This window comes from Triturus cristatus, chromosome 12 (genome assembly GCF_964204655.1).
Source record: "Triturus cristatus chromosome 12, aTriCri1.1, whole genome shotgun sequence".
NCBI lineage: Eukaryota > Metazoa > Chordata > Amphibia > Caudata > Salamandridae > Triturus > Triturus cristatus.
In genome coordinates, this window is record NC_140595.1 from 631,268,018 (window position 1) to 631,291,079 (window position 23,062).

Genomic DNA, 23,062 nt, shown 5'->3' on the forward strand with positions numbered 1-23,062 from the left:
CAACAGCGGCGGGTGGTGGGAGGGTGTGGGCACGCAACAGCAGCAGTGGGTGGGAGGGTGGGGGCACACAACAACAGAGGCAGGGACATGCAACAACAGAGGTGGGTGGGAGGGTGGGGGCAAGCAACAACAGCAGTGGGTGGGTGGGAGGGTGGGGGCAAGCAACAACAGCAGTGGGTGGGTGGGAGGGTGGGGGCAAGCAACAACAGCGGGGGTGGATGGGAGGGTGGGGGCAAGCAACAACGGCGGGGGTGGGGGCAAGCAACAACAGCAGCGGATGGGTGGGAGGGTGGGGGCACGCAACAACAGCAGCGGATGGGTGGGAGGGTGGGGGCACACAACAACAGCAGCGGATGGGTGGGAGGGTGGAGGCACGCAACAACAGCGGCGGGTGGGAGGGTGGGGCATGCAACAACAGAGGCGGGGACACGCAACCGCTGGGGCGGGTGGGTGGGAGGGTGGTGGCATGCAACAACAGGGGTGGGTGGGAGGGTGGGGACATGCAACAACAGGGGTGGGTGGGAGGGTGGGGACATGCAACAACAGGGGTGGGTGGGAGGGTGGGGACATGCAACAACAGGGGTGGGTGGGAGGGTGGGGACATGCAACAATAGGGGTGGGTGGGAGGGTGGGGGCATGCAACAACAGGGGCGGGTGGGTGGGAGGGTGGGGGCACGCAACAACAGGGGCGGGTGGGTGGGAGGGTGGGGGCACACAACAACAGGGGCAGGTGTGTGGGAGGGTGGGGACAAGCAACAACAATAGGGGCAAGCAACAACATGGGAAGGGCAAGCCACAACTGGGAGCAAGAAACAACAGGGGCAAGTGGGGCAAGCAATGGAGAGGAGAAATGGAGGCAAGCAACATGAACACATGCACTCTCACAGAGTGCTTCAACAAAAAGAAAAAATTGTGACCCAAAATGCGAGCAGTGGGAGGGGACAAGTACTTTAACATTCTGTACGGGACAGTCAAATAGAAGAAGAGGACCTGAAGCCCATAGTGTTAACAAATCAGAAGAAAGCAAATCAGAGTGATGGAAAAGCCATCTAATGGTAAACTATGTGTGTGCTCTAAGCACATTGTAAACTAACCAAATGTTTTGCAAGTTCAGACCTAAAAATCGCTGTCTAGAGAAACTGGCAAAAGGGAATTTGATAGATGATATATAATATTCTCTTTCTTCTTATGCAATCTCATTATCTGACTTGATTCCTAACTTTCTTTTTAATAATGGTCCTGGAACTCGGTAACCTGGCATGTCCCTCACTGCCATTGCAGCATGCACGATCACAAACAGCAGCATGCATAACCACACAGGGTCACATGCTGTGCTTCTGTCCCTTTATGCCCACTTTCTTTTATAAGAAAGACGAACACAGTGATGTGGGATTAACTCGGCTGAAACCTTATTTTATTCCTACATGTGAATTATTTTAAGAGTTTATGTATTGAATGCTAAGAGCATGATTACTATTGAAAAGGTTTTTAACTATCAATTTAGAGAAGAGTGACCCAATAAGGCTTACTATACAGTAAAATATAAGGCAAGACAATGGACAAAACTTGGTGCCTTTGGTTTATCTTTGTGTATTTCATGTGTTTACTAATCATAGCCACACCTCAAGCCTCTACCCATGTTGGCTCGTGAGGTTATTAAAAACTGATTCCTCATCCCGCCTCCCTGAAGGAACTGACTATCACATGCCACTCTCTTTAAGTGCTAACAGTTGATTGCTGTGACTGACACTTCTCAACCTATTTACAACTAACCTTTCTGCTGCTGAGCAAGTAGTTCATTAGATAGGAGATTGGGTTTTCTGTGTTGTCCTCTGAAACACCCAGCATTTGTGATCTCCATGCAAATAGGTGTGTTGTGACACTGGTACAGATTCTGCTGATTGAAAAAGTGCCCATCATTGGGCCAACATGACAATGCAACAGATTGGCATTTCTGCATCATCACTGACATTGTTTATAGTTTACAAGGAAGGGGCTATGATGCACACTGCTCCATCCTCAGGCCAAGGATGTAGATTGAACAAATGTGAGTAGTTCAGGAAGTGGCATCACCCACCTATTGACATCAATCGCATCGCAGGAAGTGTCATCTTATAACCCTTGACTGTGAACACCTGGAAGTGATGCCACGTGACCTTGATACTGATGACAGCACAATAATTCATGTAACTGAAGCCAGAACACCACTCAAAGAGATAATGTTTTGATAAAGCACAGGGAGATTCAAAACAAAAGAGATTTAAAACAATAGAGATCATGGCCCTCGTCCATATAGACCAAATACTGAGTATGACCTTTGCTATTGGCTTGATTTACTCCTTATCTTTCTTAACAAGTTTTGATTCATGGTCATTTGTAAGGAGCTATCACATCTGTAAGGCACAGAGGTGACTGCTTTCTTCAAACACATCCTTAGGTGTGGCTTCATCTGCTTCACCACCTTCATGTAACATAAACAAATAAAAACACGAACATATACAATAGAAGGGCCTGGGTCAGATCTCTTCATCCATTGGTCTATTCAACAGTCATTCACATTTTGCTTCTGCCCGCTCAGTATACAGCATGGAGCAAGGGATGAGCCCTCTTCATTCATTGGCTGCCATGCAGTGTTAGTGGTGGTATTTCGCCTGACCACATGTGCACATCCACCTACAAAGAAGCGCAAATCAGTGGCAGGCGCTGTGAGCCAATACTTTACTTTTCCAGTGTTTTTTTCTTTCCATTCCTAATCTTTTTTTGTATTTCATTTTTAGTCATACTTGTGATAAACTCACATGTATGACTAAAAATTAAATTAATAAAAAAGTATAGGACTTATTTTGCATTTGGTGGATGGGATACATACTATTTATTTAATTACATATTACAAGTGCTGTAGGGTTACTAGGGGTGGGCGGAATTTGCGAAATTCACTTTCGCAAATGGTTTTTTTCCCGCCCGTTCGCGTTATTTTCTGCGTGGTCACGGCTCGCCAACTTACCCATGCGGTTGCTCGCGGGCACGGTCATCTTGTTTTCACTTGTCTCGCGGTGCATGATCGCGAGAAGAAACACGTGATCGCGCGACGAATGACGTTACTGCGGGCGCGAACTGTCGCGAGACAGCGCAAATGGCTACCAACAATCCAACATCTCGTGGAGAACGCGACCGGATCGGGAAAACTTGTCGGCGAACGCGGGGATTCAGGTAAGGCGATCGCGCGCACGCGAGAATGTATTATTTTACAGTACGAGCAAGCAAAAAATTTCCGGTAAAATCCAGATTGCGGAAATTTTGACATTTTCGCGCTCTCCGCGGAACGCGAAAATGTCAAATTATCGCAATTTCCGCAAGCGGAACGGAATTTTAGCCCAGGCCTAAGGGTTACACACATTTTTAGTATGGCCGGGAGGACATCTGCCACATTTGTGAGAGTATCTCATCAGCCGAACTCTAAATAAGTCCCTATGTCATTAGGTAACAGGGCCAATAGTACTCTTTTTTACACATGTAAGAATAATATTTTTCTATGACACACAAACTGAAAATGGTTTATATATCTATTTTGAGAAGACTTTTCTGCTAGAATGGAACCCTGCTGTTCCTTTTAAAACTGTGGGCAATAGTTATTTTTTTTATGCTATTGCAAGCAATAGGCGCCACCTGAGGCAGTATGTTTTATTCTTCTTTTGATGACATAAACTGTATTAAAAAAATGAACATCTAACCAGCTTGCCAAGGCTGGACATATTGGGTTTGCCATTGCTTATTTTTCTTTCTTTCACAATAATGAAGCGTGGCAAAACCTATTTTTTTTAATGTGTTATATCATTTGTATCATTTCATTAATTACTTAAAACTACTGCACTGGTAAATGCCTTTATTTGACACAAGTTAGATAATTGTTGACCTTTTGTTCCTTTTTTTACAACAACAAAAAAAAAGGTTTTTTAAGGCAACCCTATTTCCTTTATGAAAATCATACTGCGTTAAAAAAGCGCCTGAGTATTGACGAATAACACTGAGATAGGTCGTACACAAAAACGCATTCCATAGCCGAGTGTGGAAACACCTTGGAATGCAGTGTTCCTCGCTCCTCATTGGCTGTCCACTGGAGGCCAACATGGACGTGTAGCCCATTCACTGCAGGACTAGGCGCCCCCCTTCAGGTATTCCTTTGGTCACGTGATGCACTGATAGAGTGAGTCATCATACCCACCGTGAAAGAGAACAGAAAAAGAAGGAATAAGTGGCGTTTACCATCATCACGTCTGCAGGTATTCAATGCACGTGACACATCAGACTGACAAGCGATTACCTTCATCAAACAGGTGCGCGCCCCAGCATTCCTCGCATTGCAGAATCCATCTATTTTGACAAAGCGAACACAGCATTTCAGTTGTTCTTCATAATACCTGTCAACTCGTGTAACAAGGAGTCAGTCCATCGCAGAAATGTAGGGTGATTGCCACTGATTCCACCTCATTCCAAAATTCTTTCCCCCCATGATCCCTTGCAAAGCAACACGGCAGCCTAGTGCTCCGGTGAATGCAGACTTAGAAGAGTATTAATGCAAAACTTTATGACATGTTTTGCTTAATAAATCCTCTGATCATGTCTTTTCAACAATAACTTTAAACAAACACTTTTTTCTGGATTGGAAAAGGATGTTCAGCGTAGGAAGATTAGATCCATGCCACAGGCACACATGCTAACATTTAGAAGCAGGAAAGGGGACATTTTTTAAATTAAATCAAAGGAATTTATTTACCCCATTGTTGAGACGGGAAAGTCCCCTGCTTGGTAAACAAGCAAGTGCCCCTGCCCCGAGGGCCTGCCCTCCATGGGAAACTGGTATCCTGAATTTTTGTTTGGTCCTAGTGTGATGCTAGTATATATTGTATGCAGACACCTAAGGCAGAGGCTGGTGATGTGAGGTCCAGAACCTTTTCTGTGACCTGGACAGTCACACATAACATGCCCTCACGGTGGAATAGAATCCAGTTCATACCCGAGTGAGCCACATAAAGCAGAAGAGGAATTGTGCAAAGTTTTTCTGGATCGTTTGTCAGACCAAAGCTTTTTTTCTGTGTTACAGACATTAGGGTTTATCAACCCCACTCATGTACAGTTCCATAGTTATGAGAACCCCAGAACCTCAGACTGGCATTCCATGTGCATGTCGAGTGCATGTGTGTACTGTGTGTGGCACATGTATGGCAGAAGGACTCATGCATGGTGTGTGTCTGTGTATTAGGACCACTGAGAGCCATTTTGGAAGTCCCTGGTTTAGCATGACACAAGGTGGAGGATGAGGGCACCTTCCCGGACAGTGGGACTGCACTGCCCGCATGCCTGTGGCAGGAGATAAAGAAACTTAAGTGAAGAGGTCGAAGATGGGACTCCATTTAGAAATTCAATGAGGCTCTTGTAAGCACAGGATTGCTGTTTAGTGCTTTCTTAGAACTGCTATTTAGCAGATCAAAGTGGTGAGGTCTGGGAGTGCAGCTTCTGTTGTACAAGGTGAGGATGTTTCTAGGCAGGGCTTGTCATTTCGACTTCATCCGATTGCTACTTCAGGAAGTCTGTTGGCAGCCAAGTGCAGACATCCCATGCTTCAGTGTGCCTGTGTTATGGATACTATTGCTTCGAGTCAGCCCTACAGCTAACTGCTGTGACAGCCATCACCGGTCACAAAGGCTGCATTTAAGGCACAGATAGAAAATGTAATTTGAAAGAGTCAACCCAAAAGGGTTCTGAAACCTTAGACAGTGGATTCAGATCCCCTGTCTTGAAAATGTGTAGAAAAGTAGAATCCAAAGCACTCTGCTTGATTCCAGTTCCAAATTCTGCTTTACCAAGGATGAGCGTGCTCCACAAAGTACTCAAAGACCTGCTCTGTGACCTGGACTAGTGTCTACCTGATCGCCAGTCTGCCAGAAATGATGCAACATCACTTTAAGTCTGCACTTTCTACTGGAGGAGTTGAGTGTCTGCCAAGTGCCTAGAAGCCTGCCTGCTTGCTGAGAGATGGAAGAAGTTTCTTGGCCTTGCAAGGAAAGAAACTTCCCAGGAGGAGAAGCCCAGGGTGTTTGCAGAATGAGGTTCACCCAGACAAACCTGACTACCACAGAGATCAATGTGAGGAGGCACCAGTGCTGTGAAGGGGACTCTCAGCCTCCCTCGGTAGTTCCCTTGTGAACTGCACCAAATATTTTGAAATACAAGAACCACAATGTAGTCGAGCAATCCAATGTGAGCCAGAGAGACTGGTGCTGCCATTGCTGACATCAAGGAGTATAACACACCAATAAGAATGATTTAGCCCAGAGATCGCAATACCCTATGACGAATGCCACTGTGCAGGCCTGCCTTGTTGACTGAGTTCAGAGCACCCTGATCCAATGCTAGGTTGCTGCAGTAATCGCAACAGACGTGAAGCCGCTGTTGTGAGGTCTGGAATGTGAACTGCACCCACCACACCTACAGAACACTAACCCAGCAATTGGAACAAGAGACTACAAAGTGCAGTGAAGTCTGTTGCATGAACTTAAGACTTTTTGCCTGAGTGAACAGATGAGGAAAAAGAGGTGAAGTGAATTGCACATGTCATCAGTGGGGAAACTAGAAGTAATCTGCCCCTATGCCTACTCAATGCCTATGCCTACAGGATAATGGGTGCTATTGTCAGTAGAACTCTTCAATGGTAGGGAGAGGGAGTAATGGAATTGAGTGTGAAGTGGGAGTGTAGTGCCTTGCTATCTTAACTGAGATCTGAACTGAGATTATGACCCTGTAATCGCAATTCATATTGAATTGTGCAGTAATACATTTTATTTTATGTTACATATGAGATAAAGTTCTATGATGGACAATACATTATTATATCCGTTAGTTGGCTATTGTATTCTCACTTCATCCCCCCACTTCTTCCCTGAGTAGCCTTTCCCATATCGCTTTCATTACTGTTAGAGTCAAGAGTGAAAAGGTTTCTACTTGACACAGTTTGTAGAGCTATAGTAGGAAGAACCCCAGGACACCAAAATACCTCATCCATGCAAATATTCAGGGCACTTACAAAAAATAAATTTGGATACAATGATTCGATACAAGCTAAAAATGGCTTAAATGTATAGTGTGCTGTTCATAAAACAATAAAAAACAGAAATTCTGATTGTTACAGGTTCAGTACTTAAAATTACTCAGCATGAAGCTCTGTGCCCAATTTCTACTCTGACTGACTAGTTGAAGTGTTGTGTGTGTTAGAGAAAGCGAGAATCCACTGGTCCCTGACGGACTCTGTAGATTAGTGACAAAAGTGATGATGCGTGCTTAAGAAAGTTCATGACATAGTACGGGCACTAAAGAGTTATGCTCTGAAGAATAAAAACATGCAATACTGAGCTCCGTGTGTGGTGTGATCATTTACATGTACCCAGGCTAGTAAGGAAACTACAACTGGCGAAGAGATAGGGTATTACATAAACTCCACAACCCAAAAATCCGAGAGTGCTCTCCCAGAAAGTTTTCATGGTCCAGCAAACTGCTGTGCCTGCCACGGGTACCTCAGTCGAAGTAAAAAAAATGGATGGTTTGTATACGTGGAGTCAAAGCACCACTCCAACCAGAGCATGCCCTGCGAAGAAAGCGAAGGTCTTACTGAAAGTTTGTTCATCGTTCGCTACAAACGTTCTGGCAAAATTGAGACAAGAGATACTGTGCCACAGCCTAACACAGAGCCGCAATTCATACAGCACGACAATGCTAAAGGCAGTGACAACAAGGTACAGAGAATGTCCAAAGGCAGTGATTGCAGAGTGCAAGGAAGTGCAAAGAGCGGAATCATTTCTGAAGCAAAGAAGCGCTAAAGACAGTAGAAACTAGATACAATGCAAAGAGGTGAGAGTGGGGAAGATCCATTGCAAGAAAATCGCTAATCACCGCCAAAGAAGTAGACGGTGCCTCACAACCAGAGTGGTCTCGACAATCCAAATATTAGCACACCGCTGGTGCTTAACGAGGGTGCCAGTCCAAGTGGGCAGCAGACGCTGTCAGAGCGGGCTCCGCTCTCTACAGCAGAAAGTTCCACAGGTTCTGATGCTGCTGCATTCTTAAAACCACTGCCTCCCTTCGATATCGCCATAAACCAGAATATTGGCAACAGATGAACTGCCTGGATTGAATCTTTCGATGATTTCATTGGTGTGCTGGAAGAAGCAAATGGCAAAAAAGATCATTAAATATCTAAAGAATTTTGTGTGTGAAGGAGTAAAAGAAGTGATAAAGAAAATACCGCATGGTGATGAAGTGACGTACTGTCAAATCAAAGAGGCGTTAAACACCAAGTTGAAATCAATGCCAAATGTTGATTATAAAAGATAAATTTTCAGCCAAGAATGGCAAAAAGCTGGTGAAACAATGTAGGAGTTCATAGAGTAACTTGATTTGCTCATCAAGCATTGCAAGTTAAATGAGTACAACAATGAAGAGGCCATGTCTCTCAGAGTAATAGATGGTTGTCTCTCCGATTCCTTCAGATGACAAATGCTGAAAGATACCCTCAGCTTGAAGCGAGTACTCATGACTGCTAGAAGCCCGAACAGCCCAAAGTTAATCAGCACTGAGTGTGAAAAGTAAGCCAAAATACAAGGTGGAAGGCCACAAAAGTAATGTCTCCAAAGAAAAACAAGTTGTGTTTTCAATGTGGATTTTCCTTTCGACATGAAGGTAAATGTCTCGCCATTGGACAGATATGCAAAGGCTGAAGAAAAGAGAACCATTTAGAAACAGTTTGCAAAGCAATGGAAAGATCAAGTGTGTCACGTCGAGAGAACAAAATGGATGGCAGAAAGTTCCAGCTACGATCCAACCACATCCAAAAGGGAAAGCGGCAACATCAGTTGAGGCAAGTAGAAACTGAACGACGTCGACTGTTGTCAAATTCCTCTTCTAAATGTTTGTCACAGTCAACCGATAATAAGAAAGATGGGTGTGTAATGTCAGTGTCGACTACTGTATAAGGTGGGCATATAACATTATCTTCTTGCAAGTAAGAATGCCGGTCGAAGCAAAATTGACGAGTGAAAGTGTGAAATTCTTTTGGGCACTGTCCCAAAATAACACTGAAGGTGAATGTGTGTTTCATACGTTTTATTATAGACTGTGGTGCGTTGATAAACATTATGCCAGTGGAAATGTCAAATGAACTGTCTCCAGTGCCCTGTTTAACCCAGTCGAAAACCAAAGTGTATATGTGGGCTGCTTTAACACTACTGCAAAGTCAAGGTTTATTTCCAGCAACTGAGAAGCATAGAATAGTGGTGTAAGTAATGGGATGTGGTTAAGAAAGTTTGTGATATAGTACGGGCAGTTAACGGTTACACTCTGAAGAATAAAGACATGCAATACCGAGATCCGTGTGTGACATGATCATTTACATGTACCCAGGCTGGGGAGGACACTACATTAGTCAGCCGTAAGGCGGTTGCCCTCTAAACCATACAAAGCCATTGATCAGTTTAAAGTCTATAATGGGTTGGTGCTTGATTGTGCTGGCATTCACATCAATGCAGCTGAAATCAGTGTCTTGTGCAACAAGGAGGGCCGGATGCCAGATCCAGTCCAGGTAAATTTTTGCCTGCTTGATGGCTGCTTTTCAGTGCAAGCCTTGTAAAAAAAGTGACAGTGCGGGCTAAATCTTTTTGCAAGGTGGGGGGGTCATGATAACTTTTTTAACGTGCTAATAGGACGTGCAAAAGCTGCCCAATCAATCACTCAAAAGCAGATAATCCTCTTAAAGTGTGTAGCGTGCCCATGCTTGGCTGTGCTGGGTTGCTATAAAGTGGCAGTGCAACAGGGTCTTGTACAGAGGGGGACAGAGTACCTCTTTAATTCAGTTTGTTCATGATAAAGTGGCAATGCTTACAGAAACTTGTGCACAGAAAATAATTCAAGATACCTGATTCGAACCAAATAATGTACTGTCTGTTAAATGGTTAATTTTGAGTCGCAGTCTTCTCAGGTATTCACCAGTCTACAGTTTAACTGAATGTCTGAGGAGTTAAAACAGGTTATAATGACCTGCCTGCACCGGCGCAGCCCGCTTGAGTTAAATGCTGATATCAATATAGCTTTCCGATCCTCCAAGTTTGATTTGCATATTCAGATTTGGTGTACTTTAGTTTCTGGGGATGTCCTCAAATCTACACGCCTCAATGTAGGCAGGGAGTTTCCAAGGTGGCAAATGTAGAAGTGAAGGTCAACAGCCCAGGCAATATTTCAATAAAGTTCTTTTTTGGGCCTGGGCTTTGATGCTTGCTCCCAGACACGTTTGAGGTACTAGCTTTTCATAAGATCCTATTGTGAAGCAAGCATGTTGTCGCTTTGAAAATACCTCCTTGTCAGCCAGTAAGGAGGGGCACTTGATTCTTCTGTTTACAGTGGCCTTGACTAGGAAATAGTTGGCTATTGAGTCACAATCTTGGTTTAGGCCAAGGGTAGTTCAGGAAGAAAAAAGATAGCACCTAACCCGGGGGTAGTCTCTGCTGCTGATTTCTTCCAAAAGATGACAATTCAGTCTGCCGGTGTCAGCAGTCTTTAATTTGTGGGATAGTTTGGTGAATGCTTCCTGCCTCAACAGAACTTGATTCATGAGACCAAATTCTAATCACAATTGGGCTGGAGAGGAGTAGTGAGTATACCGACTTAAAGAGCCTGGGGATGAGTTTCTCCAAGGGAGAGGCATCTCTGCCTCTCGGTGCTTCACTGCTGTATGCTATAGTTGGTACCACTTTCAATGAAGGTGTGTACGTAGATATTGCAATTACAGATTTTAGGCGTTTCAAGGCTGTTGTGAGGGAGTTCGCTTTCTGCCTCAGACGCGCTCCATGTGTTGTGTAAAGGAGCCCTGTTTATCAAAAGGCATGCTGGGATATTTATATTCTGATACCACCTCAATTTTCTTCTGTCACAGATTCCACTTATGGGAGCTCAAAGAAGATTTGCCTAGGATCAAGATTTTTATCTTCTTCAAGTTAATTTTCATTGAGTTCGTACTGGAATATAGAGCAGTGGCATTCAAGAGTCACTGAAGACCAGCTTTTATGCAACTAAGCGAGACTAAATCATCCCCGTACATTAAGTTTAGCAGCAGATTGTTTCCCAGCTTTGGGGCGTGTGTATTCACCTGATCGAGGCTGGAAGGAAGATCCACTAAAAAGAGACTAAAGAGTGTGGGGGCTAATACACACCCCTGAGGTTCATTCTACATAGATCGACACAGTCTCTTAGGTTTATTCTAACTCAGGTGTCAGCATGGAGAAGGATCAGGGCTTGCAGCAGTGGATGAGGTATTTTCCAGCAGATGAGTTTACTCCCAAGCTTGCCCCTGTCTACTCTATAAAATGATGCTTTCTAATTTCTAAAGCAGAGGTAGAGGGGATGATTATTTTTCTTGTGCTGGTCAAACAGTGGTGATAGAGCCATTACATTTAATACTGTTTGCACCCATGCCTTTTTCAAACCCTGTTTGGTTGAATGGAATCAAAAGCCTTTTGGTAGCCCATGATGATAGCTCCTCAAGGAGACAGCAGATGATAGATTGTGTTGCAAGTGTCACTAATCCACTATTAGGTGAAAAAAATGTGGCCTCCGAATCACATTATTCCCAGTTGCTCGACCATAATAGGCACAATGCATGGAGGAGAAGCATGTGTCAAATGGATGTTTACTATGCAGAAACTAAGAAACATGTCATGTACTAGTGGGACTAATATAGCTTTCAAAATGCTACTAGCTTTTATATCTGAAGAGACTTGTTTCTAAATATTTAACAGGGCAAAGAACAGTGGAGGCAAATTTTAACAAGAGACATTTACAACTGAACCAGCTCTAAGTAAATCGTATCTAAATTATGCAGAACATAAATTTCAAACGGAGACTTTCCTTGTTTTACACATCATTTCACAGAAATATTCTTTCTTGAGAGATGCAAAAGTTAACACACAATACCTGACAAAGAAGTCATTCTCTGAAATTCAAGCCAATAGGTGTTCAAATGTTCAAAAGACTTTATAGTGTGGTTAACAAAAACCATTGCAAAATTCACCACATAAAGCAACTTTTGTACGCCTTAAAATTGAATCAACATACAACAGTTCCCTTGTGTGGTACCAGTAAGGTTTTGGGGATCCAAGAACTCAAATACGGAATAAAAAAATAAAATTACTCACAGGAGCCTCAAGTAAATTCCAAAAGATTTTTAAACTTGCCTCAGGGGCCATTACAAGAAGCTGAATCTATACTTAGTCACAGCACCCTCAGGGCAAATATAAAAAATCTAAAGGAGCCTGCCAGAGGCTATTGGAGAGTGTGCCTCCCACTTCCCTGCTTCCAACATTTTGTTCCAGGTCTTTTGGTGCCATTCTCCTGCTGACCCACATGGCTAAAGGTACTGCCGGTGAAGCATGCCTGCCTGCCTTTGTGAACATCCCTGCCAAGGCTTTTTGGTGCAGAAAGTCCAACGATAGAGGAAGCTATTAGCTGCCTGGGAGACTTCCAGTTCCTTCAGACATGGAAGGACAGTTCTGTGGATTCCCGCAGCAATATAAAGAGTTGGAATGAGAATGGAGGCTGGAGATGAAACTCTGAAGATCTGAAGACTTTTGTTTAAGTTTGTAGCACTACCTGGACTTCTGGATAAAATTTTGACTTTTTGAGTACCTTCTACTGAAGGGCCAAGGGACACCTCCAAAATCTCCATAAAAGTATGGGAAGTTGGTAGGCTTAAGTTTGTGCTTTTTACTACTGTGAGCTTTTTGGCACAAAGTTGAAAATGTGGGGCTGCCCAATTATGCTACCTAAACCTATGCAGTCTTTGTTGGACAATGTCTTGAGGTAAGCCCTACTATAGATACCGGTTCTCAGAAACATTTCTACGTTCCTAGTAAAAACTTCAGCAGAACCAAACACTAACTTGTATCGAGTCAACTTTACTTGCAAGTCAGCTACAGGATTAGGTGCCAGTCAAACTACTTTGAGGACACCGTCAATTTTCTCACATATGCACTACATTCATTTTTGTGATGTTGTTCTTGTTAAATGTTAAACTTTTTTCTAACTTGACTTGGGCTTTTATGATCTTTATTTTATAACTGTACTGTAGTTTGGCTGGTTGTTGCACAAATACCACATGCATTTTCTCAAAGGAGTTTAATGTAGTATGAGCCAAGCTGCCACTGGTGATCCAAAGTTCTGCCGTAACAAATAATTTACCTTTGGGCATTGTGGAAGCTCACATAAAGACTGTGATGCTTAACTGGGGCTGGAGGTGGAGGGTCCTAAAAAGTGGGGAGATTGGGCCTGCGGAAATACTGGAGCACAGACTGTACTTTCTTTACTTGATCATTAACTTTGTTCAAATACACATGGTAGTATCAACTTATATCAAGAGAATCATTCACAACAAATACTCACGTTTGTCTCGCCACACTCTTTATATGATTAAGACAGGGAGCATAGAGTATGCAAGTTTTATTTTATTTCCAGTCCAATTCTTTAGTATTCATTAATTACAATTTGTAAAATCCATTCTAAATCCTATCAGACACATACTTATTTTTATAATTAACAGTGCAAAGGCAGAAGGGGAGAGGCAGTCATCAACAAGAAAAGAAATTGCCAGAATGAGTTACAAGAATTTTTCTGTGATATGCTTTTAAAACCTTAAAAGTATCAATGCTACTTTTTTGGGTAAAAAAAATCATATAAATCCAGCTTGTACCACTAGTCTGGAAATTCAGAAAATTCGGAAAAGTTTGTTTTTCGCAAGCTCTCACTATAGAATCCCCTGGTGACTTATATCAGGTTCCAGGGATGGGATCTAAAGATTCCTCTGGTCTCAACTCTTTGATGGATGGGTTTTGGAGGCCATGGAAAGGGAGGAATAGTAGTTTGAAAGGTAGTGCTGATCCCAGTGCTTTATGTGGTCTCCTCTGCATGGGGAGATGGTGTCTTGTATCTGCAGGGAAAAACAGAATGGGTGTTGCAGGTGAGGTCTGGTGAACTATATGAAAAGAGGACAAACCTATCCTGCAACTGTATCTTTTTATCTTTAGACGGTTGTGTTTCTCCTAAGCCGAAGAAGTAAGCCTGAGAGGAGGGTATACACAATTGTGTTTTTAGTTGAGGAAGGTAAGTACCCACCTCTAGGAATAATCACAATCCATGTCAGAGTGAACCACTCAAGTCACTAAATAAACCTGAGCTCAACCACCTGGCAACTGTGGCACAGAGCAGACAGCCGTAACTGAAAGGCATTGCGTAAAGTAGTTCTACAGTGCTAAAAACAGTAATAAAGTCGAAGTGCAAACCAAGAAAACTCCCAAAAAAATTAGAAACATAAAGTAAATTTTAATAGACAAAGGGGCACAAAAACACAAAAATCTCATTAGGGGAATAGGAAATATTAGTTTTTAAAGTTTTAAGGGAAAATAGCACCAAGAATCACGAAGTTCCAATGACAGCCAATGGTTGAGTGAGATCAGGAACAATGCACAATTTTACACTCATCGCGATGGTGTGTGGGTTTGATACACCACCAGGTTCAGTTTGGTCAGAGATTTAACTTTCTGACTTTAGTTCTTTGAGTCCCAATCCACCACAGGAGTACACTTCTAATACCTCCCCAGTGCATCAGGGAAGGCACATAGAGACTCACAGAGTGAATGGCAGAGGCCCACAGGAGGGTCCAGTTCATGTCCAATGAGTATGCTGGGCAATTGCAGGAAAAGGCATTTTGTAGCTTGTTGTCCGTCAGTGGCTTTAACTGGAGGTCAGATGTATGACCCTTGGAGCACACTTCTTTATCCTTGGTAAATAGGGAGTGCAAGTCCAGTTTTCTAGTTTCTCCTTAGGTCCCAGACAGCAGGTTCACTCCTCTTTTGATCTTCCACAGGTACAAGTGTGTTCTGAACTGGGTGCCTGGAGATGCCACATTTATTCCTGCCACAAGGCAGTGAGTGTGTGCACCCTAACAAATGGAGTAAAGGTTCCTAGGGCAAAATCCTACATGCTTTTGGCATTTACAAGATGGCTTAAGTCTTCGGCTACACTAAACGTGGGGGCTGAAGGATGGGGTCTTCCCACATCTAACACTAAAATCCAGTTTGAGGCAGGTCCTGTACCCACAACAACCTCAGAGAAATAAGTCTGGTACAGCACAAGCTGAGTTGTCAGCAACTAGACAGTGAATACACACAAATTGTTCTGCCATCCTGTTTCCCTCCTTTAAAGTGCACCCAAATGTTATATGCAAATCCAGCAGACCTGTCAAACAGGATTTAAACTGTAATGGCAAAAGAGGCACACTGCGATTGGGTCTGCTGGAGGGTGAGGGGTGGGTGTGGGACAAAAGAAGGGCCCTGCTCCAGTATTAGCTTAAATAGCCTGAGACAGGGGAGACCTGTTTGAGGTGAGCCCCAAGTGTTATTAAAAGCCCCAGCTGACCTGTCAAGCAGGATGTGGCATTCAAGCAGGATTTGACACTTTAATGTCAAAAAGGATCTTCACAGCCACACTCTGCATATTCTGTCAGGCTCAGACGGGTCATCGCTGCCCATTCAGTTCAGCCTACTGTTTGCTCCTGGGAGCAAGTTCACACCTTATTCACACCCATTTAAATGCTCATTTCTGGTTGGAGGAAAAAGGAGAGTCAAATGAAGACTTAACTTCCAGGGAATTTAGGCAGGGAAAAGGTAACTTTCTAAAAGTTCCCTTTGCAAAATATTTCTTACAAATTTGACTTTACCAGAGAATTGAGTGTGCAATAAATATTTCACAACGTACACAAATGAAATTTGTAGTTGTTTCCTACCCAAAGATAACAGTTATTAAACTTAATATTGTATCCCATTCCCAATGCTTTCCTATGAAATAGCCAACCCTGCTACAGTGAAAATAGCTTTTAGGGCTTTTCAATGTAGGGACATGGTTAAAAATAAACAGTTATATGTCCTACTTTTAAAAAGCATGCACCCTGGCTTATGGGAAATAAGGTCTACTTAGTAGGGATGACTTATTAATATTGGAAAAGAAGGTTTACTCCTGTCAAAATGGGTTATTTTGACAGGTTACAATTGCAATTTTAAAACCGCACAGCAAGTTCAGGAATGTATCAGAGATACAGGGACATGCCACAGGTGCGAGCAGACATGTACCCTTGCCGAATGTTTGACTATAGGGACCGTCCTCCCCTGGCATACCCTATGATGTCTCTTGAAAAACAACCCATCAATGGCAATATCAGGAAAAGGTCCCACAAGTATGGTCTGTATTGCTGCATGCTTGTTTATTAAAAAATTGACTGCACAATACAAAAATTGATACTGAACCTACCAAAGCAGGGTTATATTTAGGTCCTGAAGAAAGCCGAATGACTCTACACGGGCAGTACTATGGCTGATATATGTTGATCATCTAGATGCTCAGGAGCATTGCATCCTAAGAGCATTAAATTATTTTTAATCTTGCCCTATACCCTTCAAAATTAAAATCAATGAATTAGGTTTTAGAGGCATTTTTAATCTACCCATACTCCCTGACTACACTCACTTTTAAAAGAGCTCCCCTGACAAACGAGTTGAGCCCACCAATTCACGCTCAGTATTTGGATGAGGGTCGAAGGATGAAGCAAGCCAAGGGTGGTAATTGTGGGTGAGGAATATATATATATATCATCACAATAGACTATTACACACATAGCCTGTGTATCTCACAAATTGTGACACATGCACTAATTTACCTGGGTGCCTTTTTCGCTCACTTACCTCGGACACACACAACAGAAATGCACCCCATGGAAACACTTCACCAGAAAGGTATGGTAAAACTGGGTTTTCCCTCTACTTTTTAAATTTAGTATGGAGTAAAGTGCACAGTGTTCTATTGGCTGCATAAATAGGGTTCAACAAGAAGGAAAAATAAATCCGGGGTGACCCTGGAGAAAGGACAAGTTTCCAATGAAGGATTAGAAAAAACAGAAGACTGGGTGGGTGGAGGTCAGAAAATGAGTTACTATGTTTTTCGCGATAAGCATAGAATCTCTCTTGCACAGGTACTTACTATTGAGGAATTCATGGAACATCAGTTGTATACTGGACAAAACAGGTCCTTTAATTCAAAATTACTTTTTAAATCCTTTAGATGAATAAGATTACTGTACACAAATAAAGAATCTCAGATCACTGCGGCAATTTGACTCAACTATACCTGATGTGTATGTGATACTATTCAGAGAGTGTTGCTGGCCTCTTATCAGGCAGTTTTGAATCATATTGGCCCTCGGCAGGCCCCCTCAAACTTAGAGGAAACTTTTATGTAGTCTGAAAACTTTAAATGAAAGAATGTGTCACTGGTGCACTTTGCAGGGAGAAATATGCATTTCAGAAGGCATATGGGAAGCGTGTGGTGAGGCATGTGCAATTCAGTTAATCCATTTCGCTGGGACACTTTGCAAGAATGCTTTTGCATTTGTTAGACCACTAGAGTTTTGAGAGTGGGCTCCCTCATGTGAGTGGTATATAGCAACTTCATAAATAAGATAGGTTATCCTGACCTACACTCAATTGGCACCATTCAACAAATATTATAACAGTGTCAGTGTCACTCTTAAGAACATATACAGAAACATTTGGCAAGCACTTTCTTTTTTTCATCTTTGAAAGTGTCTACCACATTTAAGAAACAAAATGAGACGGACAAATTATTAAGAGGAAGAAAAAAAACATTTATATTGAGCTTTAGGTCCATGTTCTCTTTGAATACCCTAGAACAGGAACTGTTAAATTCAGCCTACAAGTAAAAAAATATTTTCACCGAATATGCCAAAAAGAACTTCTAGAAATTCAAAAGTTTGTCAGAGAACTTAGAAGCAGTATGGCTCTGGTAGAAGGAAAATAATCATTAGTAATAATTGAAAAAAGTAGAAGAATTCAGAGAATTTTTGCAAGATCATAAAGTAACAAAACTAGAGAAGGACATGAAGAATCTCAAAATAGTAGTACTTTATTTATATTTAAAAGAAGACTTCCAGTCAAGACCTGAATAGTCACCACTTCAGAGGACACTCAAACAGAGTTTCATTACATTTTCGAAATCTGTTTTTCAGAATCCAGCATTGAACAGGATCCAGGTGAAGGTATAGCCAAAGCTGAAAATAGCAAGCTAAACACTTTGAAGCCTTTTTAGACAGAAGCAGATCAAAACCAGTGATGAAAAATGAGGACAAGACGACAAATATACAAGATATAACTAGTAGCCAAGTCCACAATTTATCTAACTTCTGCAGGCCAGAGACCAAATCGCAACTCTGCTAAATTGTCTTTCCTATATGTGTAGGGGGGCAGCAGATTAACTAAAGCTTAATCAGTACCTTTAAACAGAAGTGATCTACTTCTTCAGCAGAATCAGGTTGCTTATGTATGCTTCCAAGAAATAAATTACTCTTTGAACAATTAAGTCACTGGACTCTGAAAATTATCCACCCTTGTACCACCCACTTTAGAGATGCCATAAGCAAGAAGTTATTACCGTAGAAAAAATGTTTCTCTCAGCTAGTGGCCATCTAGAAAAGATGTCAGAATATTACAAACGTAACCCATCAAGACCTCAAATGTGAGTAATTTTTAATTTAAGGGACAACACAGATATAGTAATAAAACCTGCCGACAAGGATGGTGGTATTGTGGAACTCAATAAAATACATTACATAAATGAGAGATGTTGCCAAGTCTCAGATAAACAGTACTATTGCAAACTAGGAATGACCAACATAGTACCTTATGGAAGACATAAAAAATTGCTTGTTGAAGGACTAACACAAGGTTTAATGGTTCAAAAAATGGAATACTTGAAAAATACAACTCCAAGAACATAAGTATTTTATCTTCTGGCAAAAGTAGATAGAGATCCTGTAAAACCTAGAGGGAGAGTGATTGTCTCTGCCCATTACTCTATACTGGAACAATTATCAAAATATGTAGATTTCTGCCAGCAACCATTCTCCAGCCACCCAAAATCGAACATCCAGGACCCTTCTGACTTCATTAGCCGAGTTGAAGAGATTCCATTTGCCATTAATACAAAAATTCTGGTTATATTGGATGTGGTTTCACTGTATACCAATATCCCACAGAATTAAACCCTGGATAAAATACAGTTATACCTTGAAAGAACAGAAAGATCCGAACAGGTGTCTACTGAGTTCATCCTCTCTCTCTCACTCAGGTTGCCCTTACCAAAAACGGCCTCCTATTTAGCAATGAATTTTACCTACAAGTCATGGGCACCACCATGGGATGTTCTTTTGCACCAATGTAGCAAAGATCAATATGGCAGAATCTGAGGAGAAGTACATCTACACTAACAATCCATTCAGCAGTGATATTACCACTTGTTATAGGAATATATATTATATCTTCTGGATTTGGTGTTGAAAAATATATATATGTCCATATAAATTCATATGTATGCACTTCAAAGAAATCATGCTTAGATACATCACACTAACATGAGGCCTGGAGCTCCAAAGGACTTCCTATTTGACCTTGCCTGGACAAACTTCAAAAGCTATTCTGAACCAACTTAGAGGTCACTTTGCTTGTCCTGACTTCATGATAGTTTACTTATCTGGTTCTGCAATTTGCTTACACAGGGCCGAGCCAGCCTTTCTTGGTCTGCCCATATCTAGCTGTTTATAATTGGCAAGGTTTAGATCTTGCACATCCCTGTTAGCCATATTTGGCTTGGTGCCTTATTCTAGTTCCGCTGACATGGCATTACTAAAATGCATATAACACCCAGAAACCAGTCACTCTGGGAAGAAGCAGTCTGAGAGCCCCTAAGACAAGATACCTGACTTCTTCCTTGCTGATCAGCAATGATGCATGCATTTGGTACCAATAAATAAATTTTACTCTGTTTCTGAGCAACCTGCCATGTCTGGTGAGTTTCATTAATTTGCTCTTGGAAGGGTGCCAGTATTTCCCTAACAGAATGGCGTCAGAAGTGCGATACCTTTGCATTTAAACTAAACAGGGGACTGTAGAGAATGTTTTTAAAATGTTCTCTGCATCAATACATTAATTGATATGTGGTTTCCACTGCAGGAGAGCCTGGGCTAGAGAATAATTTATGACCCCAACCATAGTTAGTGGGAAATAATGAATTGAGGTGTACCTACACATATGAGATGTAGTGAAACAGGGGACTAATAAGTAACTAAGGGGCTCATTAGGATGGCGTAATGATCACCACCGGGGCCAGCGGTGACGATCGTTACGCCATCCTAATGTGAAATACCCCCGCCATCATAATGATGATGGCGGTGGGCATCGCGGTGGACGCAAAGTCCGTCTGCCACTTTTCCGCCGGTCGGCAATCGTTACGATTGCCAGCCGGGCGGAGCTAGGCCACTAATATGGTGGCGGTGCCTAGCAGGCACCACTAGCCATGTTAGGATGTGGGTGGTTTAAAGGCCTTTCCATGGGAGGCTGGCGGGGATTTGCTTTGTGGGCCCATTGCGTGCCCCCTGGGAGGGTGCACTTGGGGGGTACCCATGGTACCCCCATGCAGTTCCCTGCACCAAGTGGCAGGCACCGCGTGGTGCCTACCATGTGGTACAGGGAAATGCTGTGCATGCCCTTTTACCATTGCGGACGGTGCTTCAGCCAGCAGCAACGTCCGCAATGGCAAAAGGCCAGGATGCATCCTAATTGGGCCGGTGGGACCACCGCACGTCTGGCGGTTGGTTCCATCACCGTTGCCCGCCATCATAATGAGCCCCTAAGTTACTTTATGTCAGTAAATATTGACAAGTGGCTAGACCCTTCAGGGGTCTTATAAAATCCACTGCAGAAGAGCCTGTGCCAGGATGGGGTATTGATTTTCCCCAGAAGAAGAAACCCTTCCAGAATATAGTGAGTGGAGCTTCTGATTTGCGGGTTGCACCGGAACACAGGGAAATTATTTTGAAATATGCGTAGTATGTCATGGATGAATGACTGCTTTTAAATAGTGTATTGATCTTCAACAGTACTGGGCCACTATGTTTCCTTGAAATGTTTCTTTGAATTATATGAAAAATAGAGCATTACTGCATTAGAGAAGCAAAATTGTTTTTATGTGATGTCTCTGAGAATCCATAACTGTTGATGTTCCTCTTTTCACTACCTCTACCCACTACCTACTTCCTTTGTAAGAGACCTTTTGTATTTATCTTTCAGGGTGGAAGTGCACATTGTGAGATAAAAGCCCATTTCATGAGAGCGGATCTCTGGAGAAAATCATGGTAAGCCCACTAGAAAGTTATTTAAAAACTGGCAGGAGAGAAAAGTTCAAAACAAATCATCACCAGATAGCCCTGCAAATAAAGGTAAGAATGTAAATTATATAAAATATGTTAAGTATTTGCGCTACTATGGAAAGTGTAGCTGTAACAAAGTATAGATGTCTGAACCTTCAATTATTATATTCCCAGAATGGTAAAAATTAGAATTAAAACTAGAGGAAGAAATGCCAAGCATTCCATATTAAAAGAGAATGGACTTTGCATATGTTGTACTATGTTTCAGAGAAGACAATTTGTGTTTGTTTATGTACACGGTGGATATATGAAGGTTGTTCATGTTTTATGTATCTCTTGCAAATGTTATCTCATAACAAATAAAGCGCTCTGATACTTTGGGTATAGGTAGAGCTATATAATACTAAAAATAATAATAATTTTAACATAGTAATGTTAAAACTAACTTTACCTAGAAAAAAGCACTCAATAGGAAAAATGTAGGCATCACAGAGAAAAATTAATTTGTGTGTTTTACACAACTAGGACATGACATAACAATTAAAAATATATGCACAAAATGTTGTTAGTACTGCCTATCAGCTACCTAGCATCTTAGGGGTATCTTATATGTAGAAAAATAGGAGTTCAGAAAGTAGTTTCATATATCAAGCCAAAGTAGCAATAAAATGTGCACACAGGCCTAGGGTTTCAAAATGCTCCTATGCAAAATGTTGCAGCACTATAATGCCATTTAATACAGGTCCTGGACATATTGTATAGTACTATATAATGAAATTTCAAGTACACTCAATATGTCAATAGCGTATATACCATGTAAAACTTAAAAAAAATAATTTGAAAGCTAAGCTGAATTTATCATTAATGTGGCGTTGGTTTGACTCTCCTTAGATACATGATATTAAATATTAAAAGCCATTCACATTATATGAGTAATTGGTGGCTGCTGTAGGGGTGAACTGCTAAAATAAAAGCGTCCTACCTTTTATCACACTGGAAACAATAGATTTTGACTGGCTTGGAATGCCTGGGTTTTAAAATGAACTGAGCTCATTCCCAGCACCAGCAAGAGAGCTTTAACAGCTACTCAAGCTGTCTGTCCGAAGGAAGCTGTCTGTCTGAGCAGAGGGAGGTAATGAGTGGTTTATCGCCCTTTTTGGGTTTCTGTGAGGACATGCGAATACAGCACATTGCTGTGATATTGGACAGCTGAGAGACTTGTATTTAAATAGCAGTCCAATATATACCTTTTAGCATCATAGGGGCCTTGTGTCATTAATTGCAAAACAGAATTTAGGAGCCCTGGAACTTACCCCCTAAAAGAAATTCGAAAACAGACATCTGCTGGTCATAAAAACCAGCTAAATAAATAAGCCAGGGCCTACCAAGACACAAGCTACACGTAAAGACTGTGGCAACTAGGTTTTAAGTTAGTATGAAATGGCACATAAAAGCACATGCATTAAAGACAACTAGTCTTGAAAGTTAGAACTATAGTTTCATTATTTCAGATAAAAGAAAAGGGATGAAAGTAAGGACTTTCTTTCCTGTTGCTTTCCTAAGAAGCACATTTGTGGATCTGATGGTAAATAATTACTTATTTCTAAAGGGTGAAATACTTATTTCTAAAGAGTGAAACAAACTTTCTATATTTCATTAAAGCTTAGTTTCAAAAGACGTTTTGTAACTGTTATAAATAAA